At 40.9% G+C, this 14,941-nt stretch overlaps 1 protein-coding gene across 1 annotated transcript in view; it reads left to right on the top strand.

The window, feature by feature from the left end:
• The first annotated feature begins 8,644 nt into the window (after positions 1–8,644).
• mv (lysosomal-trafficking regulator mauve) overlaps positions 8,645–14,941 on the top strand; it is a 96,279-nt gene continuing 89,982 nt past the window's right edge. The window contains exon 1 of the mRNA XM_089245932.1: positions 8,645–8,734. The gene's annotated coding sequence lies outside the window, so the exon portion shown is untranslated. The remainder of the gene's footprint in view (positions 8,735–14,941) is intronic.

Genomic DNA, 14,941 nt, shown 5'->3' with positions numbered 1-14,941 from the left:
ATTACTCAACTGGAAGTGTGATCTTTCAGGTCAGTTTATAAGCTTTGTTTATAAGGAGCAAAACTAAATGAGAGAAGAATTTATTTTTTTATTTTTTTTTAAAGTAGATAGCAGCACCAACAATATTTTTAAAAATGAATGTCTTAATGTATTCTAGAGTATCAAATTTTAATTCCCTTAAAATTGTTGTGTCATTGTGTCATTGTGAATTCGCGGCAAATGCTACAAGGCAAAAAAAAAAAAAAAAAAATTCTATTGGCGGACAGTGTAACGTTTCGAGTCACCCGGTACATACGGGACTCATTACTTCCTGGATACAATATCTATAGGACGTACTGGCCTAGTCGGAAAGACTGGATGCATTTATCGTAACCATCGTCCTGCAGCAGGGGTCGCTAGGCTGGGATCTTTGTTGGGCCTTAGAAGCCAGATTTTTCACTGATCCCTCGATAAAGAATTTATAGTATGAAAAAAACAAAAATTATAAGAAACTAGGCTGAAGCCCTTCAGCTCCTACAGCCTTGCGACCTGTGTAGCCACTTGGGGCTAGGAAAGGGTGCCAAATCCGAGTTGGAAGATAAAAAAAAATTTGTTGAGCTGAGAAACGTCATCGGGGGCACCAAAAATAGATCCCGCACGGGCAGATTCATTTTTTTTCTGCCCTTACCCATTGGTACATCAAGGCCACCTTAAGACCATCGTAGACCCGGGGCCATAACTAGAGGTTTGGTCAGCTGTGTCAAGCAAACATTTTGGCACCCTCTTGTAATATTGAAGCAGAGATTAAAAGGTGAAATTTGTTCGCCCCCTGTGGTCCAGCACCCGATTAACCAAACCAGCCGGCTCCACCCTAGTGGCGGCCCTGCATAAGCCCTGTGACAAAGTGATTTTTCAGGCCCCCCCCCCCGCCCCATCTGGATAGACAAAAATACCTGCCTGAAAATTGAGTGTTTATTCTCAAGTTTTTCTGTCAGATCGTACATATATTCGTGTGAGGCCCTTTTCTACAGTTGAGCCCCGTCTCCTCCCGGCCGTGCTCGGGTGGCCCTCCCCCCCCCCCCACATTAAGACGACATTTGCGAGAAGAGGGGAAGGGGGCATAATCAGCCGATAAAATACTTATCAGGGAGTCGCCCATAAAATTCTTATCGTAAGTCCAGCATTATACTATAAAAGATTGGCAAAAGTTCTTTTATGGAACTTGAAAACTGCAACCAATAAGATTTCGCTCTTCGTTTTTACAATTTCAACCAGATCTCATTTCACGGCCCCTTTGCTGTGCCCGGGTTGCACCCATAGTTAAGACGGCACTGGCCTTGGGCCCCGGCAGGGTTGTAGCGGGTGGGACGGACGGACTTGGGGATCTGGGTCCCCTCCGAAATGTGAGAAATGACCGAAAAGGGGGAAAAGATGGCCAAATCTGTTGTTCTATCATTTTGGTCCCCCCCCGAAATAAAAGTCCCCCCCCCCTCCAAATAAAATTTCTGGCTACGGGACTACGCCCAGTAACGGTTCTCTATTATCTTGTTTTTTACCACCTTAAATTCACTGTAGAGGGGCTCGTCAAAGATTCCAGCCTAGGCCCTAGGGATCCTGCTGCAAGATGTTGGGGGGCGGGGGAAACCGATTTTTCCACAGGACAAGTGCGCTATTTCTTGCGATTTTTCGGGGTCTCATAATTTTTCGGGCCTCCAAATTAAAACCAAAAATGTGATGGACCTCAGTGGGAGCCAGTAATTTATTTTGGAAGGGGCGATGCTGTGTAAACGTATGGGCCCATCAGAGTACGGCCCGGAGGGCTCCCTCAAGTATAAAAGGACCCTCGTGATAATGAGATCTGGTTACAATTTTCAGTAGTTTGAAGGCGGGTATTTCTAGCTCGGTGAGAGAGGGCGGCAGAAAAATCCCTTTGCCAGTGCTGGCCTATGTGCACTTAAGACGGCCTTGTGGGAGGAGGGGGGGGGGGTAAGCAAAGGATAGAACAACAAACTCTTGATCATGTTATCGCCATCTCCATCAGCCATTTTCCTCGCATTTTGGGTAGGGGAAATCCCCCTCCCTTCAATGTGGTCTTAGTAGTTGACTTTAATTCTTGCTTTGGATATCATTGGCTTGTTTATATCAAAGTGGGCTCTTAAAAATCACCACATACTTTTACAGAAAAAAATGTCAATTAATACTTTCTAAAAACGACAACGTTATCATCAGGGCTGTTGCCCGAAATGCCCGGGAAATGTAAAAAATTTTGACCAGCCATGTACTTTTTTCCCCACAATCACATGACCTATTCTTGCACAAAAAGTATTTATTCGTGAATGTGAATTTTCGTGGATTTGTCCAGCCATTTTTTTATTTTCTACCCACATATTCAGAAGGGAAACTATAATCGTTGGTCTTAACCAGGGACTGTTCTTTGGCCGTGCGACCTGCGCGGTTGCATGGGGCACCGCCAGGTATGGATCTAGGTCGATGTGTCGGGAGAAGCGACTTGTGTAAGTTCGTTGGATCGTCCCGTATTTTACGGGACAGTAACATTTTCCAATATTATTCGGTTCTTACCTATCGCTCCCCCCGGATCCGTTCCTGAGTAAAGGCAGACATTTTCAGCTGCTGCGAATGGTGAATATCTTCAGCTGCGAATACAGCAGAGGCAGAAATATTCAGCTGGGAAAGAAGCTGAGACAGACATCTAAAACTGCGAAATGAGTGGAGACAGGAATATTCAGCTCCGAAATGAGTGGAGGCAGGAATATTCAGCTCCGAAATGAGTGGAGGCATAAATATTCAGCTGCGAATAAAGCCGAAGCAGAGATCTTCAGCTGCGAATGGAACGAAGGCAGTTATCTTCAGCTGATAATGAAGCCGAGACATATCTTTAGCTGCGAATCAAGTCGTGGCAGACATCTTCAGCTTCGAATGGAGTGAAGGCAGGCGGATTCAAGGCGATGTGTCGGAGAAGCGACTTCCTGTATATGTGCATTGGATCATCCGTATTTCATGGGACAGACAAATTTCTCCCATATTTATTCGGCTCTTGGGAGGAGGAGGGACCCCTCCCCCCCCCCCCCGTCTGCTCTAAGAGGAGTGCGAAATTCGAGTTTAAAAGTGCGAAGCTTCGTCGACTAAAAAAATAAAAAAAAACCAACAACTTGGCCAGTGGGCACCAAAAATAGGTTCCGCACAAGTACAGATTTCTTCTCGAGTCACCCCTGTTCTTAACGCATATTGCCGCATCAGGCCCCTTCCACACTCCAGAAGCAGGACCGCTGGGTCAGATTTTTTTACCGGATGTTCATTACTCTGTAATGAATTTATAAAAACCATAGATCCCATATCCTACAGCATGGCTCGTAGGCTGGGATCTCTGGTACGCCTCCAGGCGAAACTTTTCATGCCCCCCCCCCCAGAGTAAGTTTATAATGTGGGAAAACACACAAAAAATGATAATTATCGTCCCGTGTCTGCTCCCCACTAGTTGCGGCCCTCGGGAGTAGGCGGGTCTTGTGACCCAGGTGTCGGATCAGAGGGGTTTGGCACCAAAATGCGTGCTTGCTCCGACTGACTAAGCATCTAGTTGCAGTCGTTGTAGTCCTGCCCATTCTTGGGGGAAGGACCGCTACGAGTTGGGAAGGGGGGAGGAGAAAGCGGGTTCAGTGTCCCTGGTACCGGACCAGAGAGGGCACCAATTTCAACTTTTATAACCCTCCTTCAACATTACAAAGGGCGCCAAAATGTGATCTTGCCCGGCTGACCAAGCATCGACCCTGTTGCGACCCTGCTTGTGGGAAGGAGCCTATGGGAGTCCACCCAGGGACGTAGCGTGCCTTCTCAGGGCCCCGACGCAGACTTTCTTGGGGTCCCTTGAAAATATTTATTATCATGCAAAATAAGTGTATATTTTTTTGTAAGGCTCCCCCCCCCCCATTTGCTCGAGACAGTACTCTGGTTGCCCCAGCCCTTGTACGGGTAAGGGTCATTTCAAGCCAGAAGAGGATGGGGCTCGGATATATCCCTTTGTTCGTGTGCCAGGGCCGTCTTAAGAGCGCTATGGGCCCGTGGGCCAAGTGATTTTTCTGAGGCCCTACCAGACAAATTTACATGTGTGCTCCTCGAAAACTTCAACTATATCTCATTTTTGTGAGGCCCCTTTTCTCAAGAGGCTCCATGGACCGTGCCCGGGTGGGTCCATGCGTTAAGACGACACTGCTGACAGGGCTCCAGGACAATAATCGTAATTTTTTATGAAATAAATTTATTTCAGAAGGGCTCGTGAAAAGTCTGGGCTTGGGCCCGCTAAAGATCTCAGTCTAGGAGCCCTGCTCCAGGATGTGGGGAGAGGGATGTGGAATTCACAAAAATAAAGAAAAACATTCTGAAACACGTTAGAACTACATTTGAAAATGTAGATTAATTTAAAATTACTACAGCATGTTCCGCTTATAACGTTCCCACTTAAAAAGTTTTCTCGCTTAGTACGTCTTATTTCCGTGATCTCCTAACTTTTACTAACACTTATTGAAATTTTCAGTTCAAAACGTTTTCCCACCAACAACGTTTTTCATGAGTTTTTGGAAAACGCTATAAGTGGGATTCACTGTATATGAACTCTTCAATGTTATTACTTGTGTTTCTTGCCACAAACAAAATCCAAGATTACAATCAAGATTACAATAGCTGCAATCAGCCTAAACCTCAGATGTAATAATAGGCAATGAACTACTAGGGCTGTAAGCAACATAGCCTACATCCTAAATGTTCGGAAATTTGTGCTCTCAAATGTTTTCATGCATGAACTCTCTATTCACGAACAGGGTCGGTTCTGGACCTTTTTCAAGTGCAAGCGAATGATGTTTTGGTGATAAAAAAAATCACCCCTTTCAGTTAATTGGCGCTTTTGCGGCCGCGTAGTTCGCAGGATTCAAGATCCGGCTCTGTTCATGAAACAAAATATCTCTAGTGTTGGTACTGTACTATGTGAATAATTCGATTGAGACAAAAAATGAGAGAGAAATGCAAGGGCGTAGCGGGGGGGGGGGGGTGGAATTGGGGGTCTGGTCCTCCAATTCCAAGTCTGAGAAAATGACCTTTGACCTTTGAAAACCTTTGATGGTAACTCCAACGAGAGGGGGGGGGGGGTTTCCAAGGGAAAAAAATTATTACATATCTTTTCTAGTCTTCCTTTCCGTTTCATGCTCTAAACATGTTGTTTTTTTGGTTAATGTAGCCCTGTTATTGTTTATCGGCGGAAAGAAATTCCAGACTTTTTTCAGGGATAAAGAGTGCGACCACCTGCATAACATACACTTGTTTCCCTTTTAGAAATAAGCTACTGCCATACCTAATAACGCTAAAAATAATATTGTTGGGGCTTTAAACTGAAAGCCTCCTTTCACGATCAATAATAGTTTCTTTTTTCTTTTTTTTTCAAACCGAGCACAACTCAGGTCTATCGCCATAGGCAATTTACTACCTAGTGAGTTGTGCCGGAAGTGTAAGTACCTAACAGTCTGAGTGCGTATCTAGTGTTGTGTATGATTTTTCAGTGCTGCCATCTATATCTCAGAAGTGAAGTGAGTGATGTGTAGTGACTGAATATTTGTACTGTTTGTAGGACTGTTGCTCTCTGTGGCGAGACTTTTTAACGGAGAGATCGGCTCGCATTTGCGCCTCGAAGTTGGGAACCACAGAAAACCAACTTCAGCCGACCACCACTGTGGTGACGGTGGGGCTCGTTCCATGTAAAATCAATTTTTTTTTATATTGTCTCACACCGTATTTTCATTGTCAAAACTGAAGCAGGGTGGTTTCTGGACACATTTTCAGTATTTTTCAAATCGGAACGATACCTCTACGGCAAATAATTGATGAAATGGAGGGCGAATTAACAGAGGCCACCATGTATAGTAAATCTATGGCCTATCTAAAAAAAAAAGTTCGAAAGCGTACATTTTGGCAATTAAAAAAAAAGGTAAAATTGAGTGTTACCATACCAAGTTTTACCATATTGCTCTCCATCCTGCTTCTGGATCCACGGCTGTTCTTAGATTAGTTACTTCTGAAATAAAAAGTTTCATTCAATGTTTTTTCCATTGATAGATTCAACATTGTGTGGAATATACGTATGGAGGCACCAAAATCATTTAAGTGCTTAGGGCCTTCAAACATCTTAATCCGGCCCTGAGGGAGAATAATAGGCAAAATATTATTCGCCTCAGGCGGCAGAATTCCTGGGGCCGGCCGCTTATAAACAATCCTTACATTTCTATCTATAGTGTTGAAATTTAGAGCGTCGTGATTGGCCAAAATGAGTGGTGAACTATTACGTCACTCGTGGTGAAATTTTTGCTGGCGACGTTCAACAATAGGTACATTTAATTCTTGAGTCCGGCGTCCACCGTTTAGAGTAATGATTATAGTACGAGATTCACTTACCGAAGGTTGTATGTTCAATTCGGTCTTATTCGATTCAATTTTTTTCCCATCCTTCCATCTTTGCTGTCATTTACTGATTTATGAAAAAATGTTTCCATTTTTGTTTCTGATTTAATCAAATGCGGTTCACGTGCATCGCGGGAAGACAACAGTAGCGGCTCGCGAAGCCGGCACTCAAGCTGGACCCAGCTATCATTTACTGATACAATAAAAAATGCTTTTATTGTTCCTTAATGAATGGAGATTCACTTTCGCCCAAACCTCCGCCTCTCGTGACGTCTTGCTAGCTTTTTTGCTCGCAGTATCCAATTACCGGCGTGCTAATGCTTCCTGTGTTACTAAGAGAGTAGGGATTGTAATTACGCAGACCGGCCCTGTGGATGGAAAATCAAACTGAGACGTCGCAAATTCAATACAATCGAAAAAAAGGTTGTAAAGCCGGGCTTTCCTAGGAGTAGGTTTTTTGCGTCACGTGAACTGAGCAGGACCATTTCGCGTCGGCAAAAACTTATAACTCTACGCGTTTGTGTTTTCCTAGCGTGGCGCATCATGTTCTGTCCTTCCTGCCTGCTGCATGGTTCACGTATTTTTGACATTTAGACAAAATCGACGAAATGTGCGGCGCATGTCGCCTTTGACTCCTCCAGAAGCAGTCGGTCAATCACGCCCGACGTAAAGCGCTAGCGTGAGGCGTGTTGCGCTCTTTAAGAAAAAAGTCGCACCGCTTTTTCTATTGGTGAGTGGACGGCGTATCATGCTGGGCGATTCACGTTGCACGCAGCACCGAAAACCTGCCTTAACAAACAAAACCTGTGTTCGAACCCGCTGTCACTGCCATGATATGATTAGAGGTTGGCACTTTACCACTCCGACATTACGTGTACAAAGTCCTGTTACAAGCAAACCTGTCAAAAAAAATAGTTAAATAATATAAAACTATGACATGTGCCCGCCATCTATATGCCACTTTAAGAACTTCTTAAAAAACTGTTTCAAATCATCAGAGGATGATTGAGCGGGCTACTACGCTCATCATCCATAGATGATGGTGGGATCGCCTTAAAGCCGGGTTTTCCTAGGAATAGGTGTTTTGTGCCGCATGAACCGAATAGTATAATTTCGCGTCGGTAGCAACGTGTTACATAATCACGCTACGCGTTTGTGTTTTCCTAGTGAGGCACATCAGATCAGGGCGGCTATATAAAGTATATGGCTTTGGCATCAGCTATTCTGTCGTCTGCATGCTCCGGTTTAAAGGGAAGGAAAAGAAAACACACAAGAGTGAAGATAATATCGGCAAAACCGCGGCGCACGACCAATACCGTCTAGAGACGGTATTGGTCGTGCGCCGCGGTTTTGCCGATATTCTCTTCACTCTTCCGACGTAAAGCGCTGTCGCGAGGCGTATTGCGCTCTGTAGGAAAACAGTCATGCTGCTTTTCTTACTGGTGAGTGGACGGCGTGTCGCGCTGGGCGAATCACGTTGCGTACGGCACAGTAAACCTGCTCCTAGGAAAAGTTTTTGGTAAAGATTCTGTGCTTTATTCTCCCTTTTTTCCCAATGAAATATGGTCAATGTATTCATGAACGTTCACTTTAAGTTTTCGAGCCTTAATTTATTGCACTTCATGCTTTCACTTTCATTTTTTTATTTCCAAACCACAGAATAAAAAACAGTGTATTTAATAAATTTTGAGCAACAAAGGTCCTGGATATTTAAATATTTGGTGATTTCCTACGAAATTCTTGTTCGGATTTTTCTTCTCGTCTGTCAGGACAGGAATGGATAGGCTGACCATATTTTCTCGAGAGAAATACAGGACATTGCGTTTCCAAATACGGGACATCGCCAATTTTCGCCAAAAACAACGCCAAAACCAAACAAAGTTGCCAAATATTGTTGAAATTCCACGAAAGACAAACTTTCAAGGCAAATGTGGGAGATTAATATTCTCATACATAGTTGTAATTATCGTAAAATAATTTATGAGTTGAACAATAATGTCAATCTTTGACTGCTATAAAGAATAAAAATTCAAGTTGGCTTCGTGTAAAATACGGGAAAAACCGGGACACTTTTGCCAAAAAACAGAAAATACCGGGACTGTCCCGGGAAATACGGGACGTATGGTCACCCTAGGAATGGAGATCAGGCTTTTTCGAGAGTATTCGCGCACTTAAACATGTGATCACCAGTGCAGCAGAATTTTAAATTTCAAGTGTTTATGTAAACAAATCCATATGAGTTTACCTCTCGCGTAATTTCGTGTTATCATATGCAGTTGAGGGTTTGATAACGATGGTTTGTTGATCCTTATATATATATATTTGCAGTTTTAATTCGTTGGAAAACGCATTTCAATTGCTTAATTCAATTATTGCCATTCAAATTAAGAATTAATTGCATATTATAATTATTATTAATGTTTTGATTTTTGATATTAATGCGCCTTCGTAGTTGGTGTCAAAACTATAGATCCTGTTACATGTTCACTTTAATATACAAAAGCCACAGTAACTTTTTTTTTTGTGGGTTCTTAACGTTTTCATAAGAGATTTATTTCCAATGTCACTTGCATCCAGAATGTGTTTTAATGTTTGAAATATTTAAAAAAGCATGATAATGATACGGTGGTGGGTAAATTTCACTTGTGAGTGAGAGTATACAGTACAGTGCAATCATGCTCAGTACCGTGAGTACAGTTATTGTAATTTGGCATCCTCCCGTGAAAATGATTACAGTATATGTAATCAGTATAATTATTGGAAATGAGCATGAGTTCCAAGCATGAATCAGGAGGGGGGGGGGAGCGATGGCCCCTGTTAAGAACAAAATAGTATGGGGAATCGTCCGATGCATCTGCACACAAAAGTCAGGTACACACAACCAATATCTATTGGCAGCTGGTGAATATATATATCTGCCTAGTCTTCATTTGTAGCTGGTGGTGTCTGCCTCCACTCCATTTTCAACTGAGGATGTCTGCCTTCACTCTATTCCGTGCGTGCCTCAGCTCCATTTGCAGAGCCAATCGCCCCGTTGAAAAGTCTCGCTGCTGAGAGCAACAGACTTACTATGGTAAAATCTTCAATCATTACACTTCAGTCATTTTTTTTCAAACTGAGGATTACTCAGGTCTATCGTCATGGGCAATTTACTACCTAGTGAGTTGTGCCGGAAGTGTAAGTGTGTGTACCTAACAGTCTCAGTTCATATTCAGCGTTGTGTTCGATTTTTCAGTGCTGCCATCTATATTTCAGTAAAGTGTAAGATTGAATATTTTTACCGTTTGTAGGCCTGCTGCTCTCTGTGGCGAGACTTTTTAATGAGGAGATTGACTCACATTTACACCTCGAAGTTGGGAGACACAGAAAATCAACTCCATCTGACCACCACTGTGGTGCCTATGGGGTTTGAACCCGGGACCTCGTGACGTGAGTTCTTCACTATGACTGAAGATATCTGCCTCGACCACTTGACCACCACAGCAGCACACTCACTCATAGTTCAAAAATAAGTGGCAGATGACAGCACTATAATAAGCATTACATTGAAACAAGCTTCACGTTAGATTCATGACAGGCACATTCCAATATGTTAGAAACTTTGTTAGAAATTTCGCCGAGGAATATGGACGAGGTGCATATGTGGTTTATTAGTAGTAGCAGCAGCTCCATTTGCAGCTGAAGATATCTACATCGATTTCATTTGCAGCTGAAGATGCCTGCCTCTGTGTCATTCACAACTAAAGATAACGAGTGTGAGTATTTATACAGGCTGGCCCAGACGTCCTGACCTGTTTTGAATAGAAAAAAGACAAACAGCCTATAAAGAATTCAAAGAGAAGGTTTCAAAGTTTTTTTTCACTTATGCTATAAAATTTCTCCTGTTTAGTGACACGGAAGATGTCAAGCCTATGTAGCGTTTTTTGGTATGTTATTTTTGACATGGGTTTTACAAAGGATTCAAAATGAGTGGAAGTAAAAAGAAAAAACTTTGTTTTTATATACAGGGTGGGCAAAAAAGTCTGTGTAAAAACTTTAAAAATTCATAAAAACTGGAAAAATAACCAAAAAAAAAAAATGGTTTGCAGGGTTGGACATGTTGCAGGGGATAACACATTATGTGTTATCCTGTGTAGTGGTGGTCATGTGGAACACATACTGGTGTAATAAATGATTTGGAGACATTCTGTTCACATTATTTGTGTATCTTTTATTTGACTTGTGTACGTCAGCACCACCTATCGGCTGTTTTTTTTCTGCTTAAAAAAATGCCATGATCTAGCGATGCTGACCCTCCAAACCGATTTTTATTTCGGTTATTTTTTCGGTTTTTATGAATTTTTAAAGTTTTGACTGACTTTTTCTTACACCCTGTAGTTTATCAATTTTATTTCAGTTAGGCTGTAGCCACTAAACTTGAATTCATGAATTTTTTATGTTTTCTACCTGCACTTTGCTTTAAATTCTCGGTGGTCCAGAAGTCTGGACCTGTTTTCAAATATATATATATATAAAAGTTGTTAGAGATAGAGACAAACGCCATAACCCTTTTTAGCTTGGTGTCCCATAGTTAAACTATTTTTTTTTAAATTTCATCAAAAAATAAATAATATTCACACAGAGATCATTTAAATCCTTTTAACTAGCTTAAGATTTAAAATTTCTATCTTAGATGGCAGCATCATAGTGGTTTTGTGTTGCAAGTGGTAAAAAATTCTATCATTTTCTCTTTTATGATACTTGTTTCAAAATTTATTTCCTAATAAAGAAATTCTTTTTCGAAAATTGCAGATGAATTTTTATAGTTTTTACTCTATTTGAAATCAAGCCATTCAATAAACATAAGAATAGTTTAAAATCAAATTAAGGAAGTTTTAAAAAAAGTGGTTCCATATGCCGAGGACACCACACATCTAGAGTAATGAGATATCCCAAGTGTTGTCAGTGTGGAATCATCTGCCTGAGATTAAATGATTTTGTTTTTCTTCATTTTATCGCCTCTTTCTTGTTTACTAGGAAATGGGTGACAACAATGGTGTTGGAATATCTCAGATATATATTTGTGGATGAGTTTTGGGGGTTAGAATGGAAGAGACAACCTTCTATTTTTTGTCCCGCACATAACCATCCTTTAATATTGTACATTTATTACTGTGATGAAATGCCTAAAAAATTTCCTAGTGCAGAGGAAGCAATATTATACTAATTTCAGAGCTGCCCTCTGATCCGTAGTCGAATGTGTCTGATGATACCTCATGTGGAGAAAATAAAACAAAGCTGACTGGCTGGATGATGATGATGACGAAAATTATGCTGATCATGATGAAGAAGGTATTCAATCCCCAATGTCTGAATCTTCTCGACAATCTGAGATAGTTTGGGAGAAAAAAAAAATCAAGAACCAGATATATCGGATTTCAAGGAAGAAGTGGGACCATTTCAAGAAATTCTATCAATGCCTTATATACTTTAATACCCATCTTAATGTTCTTATTCTTCTTTTCAGTGTCACTGAAAATTTGGTATTTCAAGCAAATTTATTTCACTTAAGAAGGGAAAACCTTATACTGTCATCTCATTGGAAGATATGTATTGGGTTATAGCTATCAATATGCTTATGTTGATCATTTAGACCTACAAAATATGTGGAAAGGGAATTTTTTGTAAATAAAATGTTGCTTTTCCTGCATTACACCCTAGGAAAGCTTTCAGTGTTCTAGGTGGGCAGTGTTACCACTGTACGACCACTTGTTGTTTGCTAGAATTTGATAAAAATAAAAGAATATAGTTGCAAAATACATTTACACAAGTTCTATGTACAGCATGTATGAAGTTAGTTTTGCCAAAAAAAGAAATAAATTATATAGTGCTCCTCAAAGGGTTATAAAGCATCTAAAAGAGAAAGTTTCAAAGTTTTTTTTAACTTCCATATATTTTACTTCCATCCTTTGCAACACCTATGTTACAAATAACATGGCAAGGAATGATATATAGGCTTGACATCCTTTGGCATCGCTAAAGGTGCACGTGTAGAAATTTTGTTGTGAGTAAAAAAAAAACTTTGAACCTTCTCTTTTTAATTTTTTGTCTCCATCTTTGACAGTTTTTTATGTTTTTTTCAAAACAGATCATGACTTCTGGACAACCCTGTTTATGACATGAATGTACTTTGAGTCATGTAATAAACCATGAACTTATGAATAACTCATGAATAAAGCCTTAAACCGTTTGTGTTTACTTTAGTCTTGAAAAATATGCTCATCAATTACAGTGGATCCCACTTATGTTATCCAAAAAACCGTAGTGAAAAACTGTGTAAGCAAGAAAATGCTTTAAACAGGAAATCTCTGTACAGTTAGGACAATGATAATGAGTCTTACTAAGCGGGAAGACATTCTTAGTAGAAACATTATGATGGGATCCACTGTATTCAGTGCTTGACAGTGTGATCTTATTTGCATTGAAAACCATAATTTTTTAATCAGTGATCCTTTTACTGATTTCTGTGGGTCATGCTTTTCCTCTGTGCCTAGGAATAGTCAACAAGTTGTTGTGTTATATAAGGCCTGTTTATATACCCTCACTCGCCCCAAGCTCTGTTCGCAGAACAATTTTTCTTCCTTGGAGAAACGGGGCATGTGCCAAGGACTCACAAATTTTCCGGGCCCATCCAGATGCTAAATTACATCTTTTATTATTTATTTTTTTAAATTTTTGATCATGGCATAGTCCCTTCCATGTCTCTCTTCTTCGCCCTTTCCCCCCGTGTACGTCTTCATGCCTCAAAGAATGTTATAGGTTCCCAAAAAGTTGAGTTTGCCTAAGGCCTTGTCTGCTCATTACGGTTTTGCTTTGCAAATTCACAATGCTCTTGTGCTCTCTTTTTTTATCCTTCTCTTCTCCCACACACAACCCAATTCCAACTCCAGCCTTGGCTATACAAACAAAGACACATCACAAGCTCTTTTGTTGAATACATCATCAACAGATCCTCCCATGTTAGGTGTTCGTCTAGTGTGCATTGCTTGGCTCGCTATGGAACATTTTATGATATCCTTCCCAATTGATATCAAATCCTAGCAAACCACTGAAGCAGAGCAGCCAACATGAAAAACTTTGAAAGGGACGGCTGTAAAATGTCACCCATCATTATACAGGGCTCTTGCCCATACGCAGGAGGTGGAATGGTATGTTGTATTGTATAGTCATGAATTATTGGATGGGAGGCTTAGCCCTCCTCATCACAAAATTTATTGGGGAGAAGGGGGTCAAATAGTTACAGCCACCAGGTTCTAGTACCTATGCACAAGGACAATGCATAGCATCTGCATGTAGACACACTTTTACAGTCAATCCATCAACATTGAACGATCAGATACACCCTGCTTTTCATATCAAGAACGTATCAAAGCTTTCCCGAAGGATGGGCACATCCCATGGGCGGAGATACGGGGGGGGGGCATTGCTCTCCCAGCATCAAAAGTGGAGTGGGCAGATCTAATGTACAGGGTGATTATAAAAAAACTATTCCAACATATGGGCCCCTAACTATCATACCATTCACAGAAACTGAATGAAATTTTGGCATAAGGTATTTTGATGTATGCGCTCAAGAATGATATGGAAAACAACAGTGTCACTCTAACAGTTACGGTTACAGTGAGAAAATTTCGAAAATATCAAATGGCAACACCAAGTTTTTTGTATTGGAATGTGATCTCCATTGTGAAAAACCCTAAATAGCGTTCGAACGGCAACTGTAGCATGAAAATCACCGGCGGTAGATAGGCTAAAAGTGAGGACAACCAATAAGGACAGAGAAGCAGCATAAAATAAAGCATTTTATTGTGTTTCACAAATTTTCCGCATGACCTTGTGGAAGACTAATCAGGCTGGGATCTCAGCTGAAGAAACGGTGTGACGAATGAAACGAACATTAATGCTCTGGTGCACGGCAAAGTCCTTTTTACTTTTTCCTTGCATAGCTCCGGGGATTTTCGTGCTACAGGTGCCATTCCAACGCTATTTAGTGTTTTTCAGTATGGAGATCGCATTCCAATACAAAAAACTTGGTGTTGCCGTTTGATATTTTCGAAATTTTCTCACTGTAACCGTAACTATTAGAGTGACACTGTTGTTTTCCATATCATTCTTGAGCGCATACCTCAAAATACCTTATGCCAAATTTCATTCAGTTTCTGTGAATGGTAGAGATAGTTAGGGGCCCATATGTCGGGATAGTTTTTTTATAATCACCCCGTATATATGGATTGGCATCATCATCATCATGCCCTCCCCAGCAATAATGGCCTTGCCACCCAGACTTTCAAGTCTATCTCTGCTTATAGTGCATCCAGAATTTTATATTCCGGCAATCATTGCTACAGTGCATCAACAGTGAAACTTTGCTTTTCGAGCATAATTTAAACTGACAACATTCTCATAATCCAAAACATTCGTAGGCCTGTATGGAATTAAACTTTTTTGCAGAAAATGGTAGAAA

Source organism: Pholcus phalangioides, unplaced genomic scaffold (assembly GCF_987345545.1).
Source record: "Pholcus phalangioides strain wild (caught in Gottingen) unplaced genomic scaffold, Ppha-v1.0 ptg000016l_1, whole genome shotgun sequence".
Classification (NCBI taxonomy): Eukaryota; Metazoa; Arthropoda; class Arachnida; order Araneae; family Pholcidae; genus Pholcus; species Pholcus phalangioides.
The sequence above is the reverse complement of the archived record's forward strand: the minus strand, read 5'-3'. Positions and strand labels throughout refer to the sequence as shown.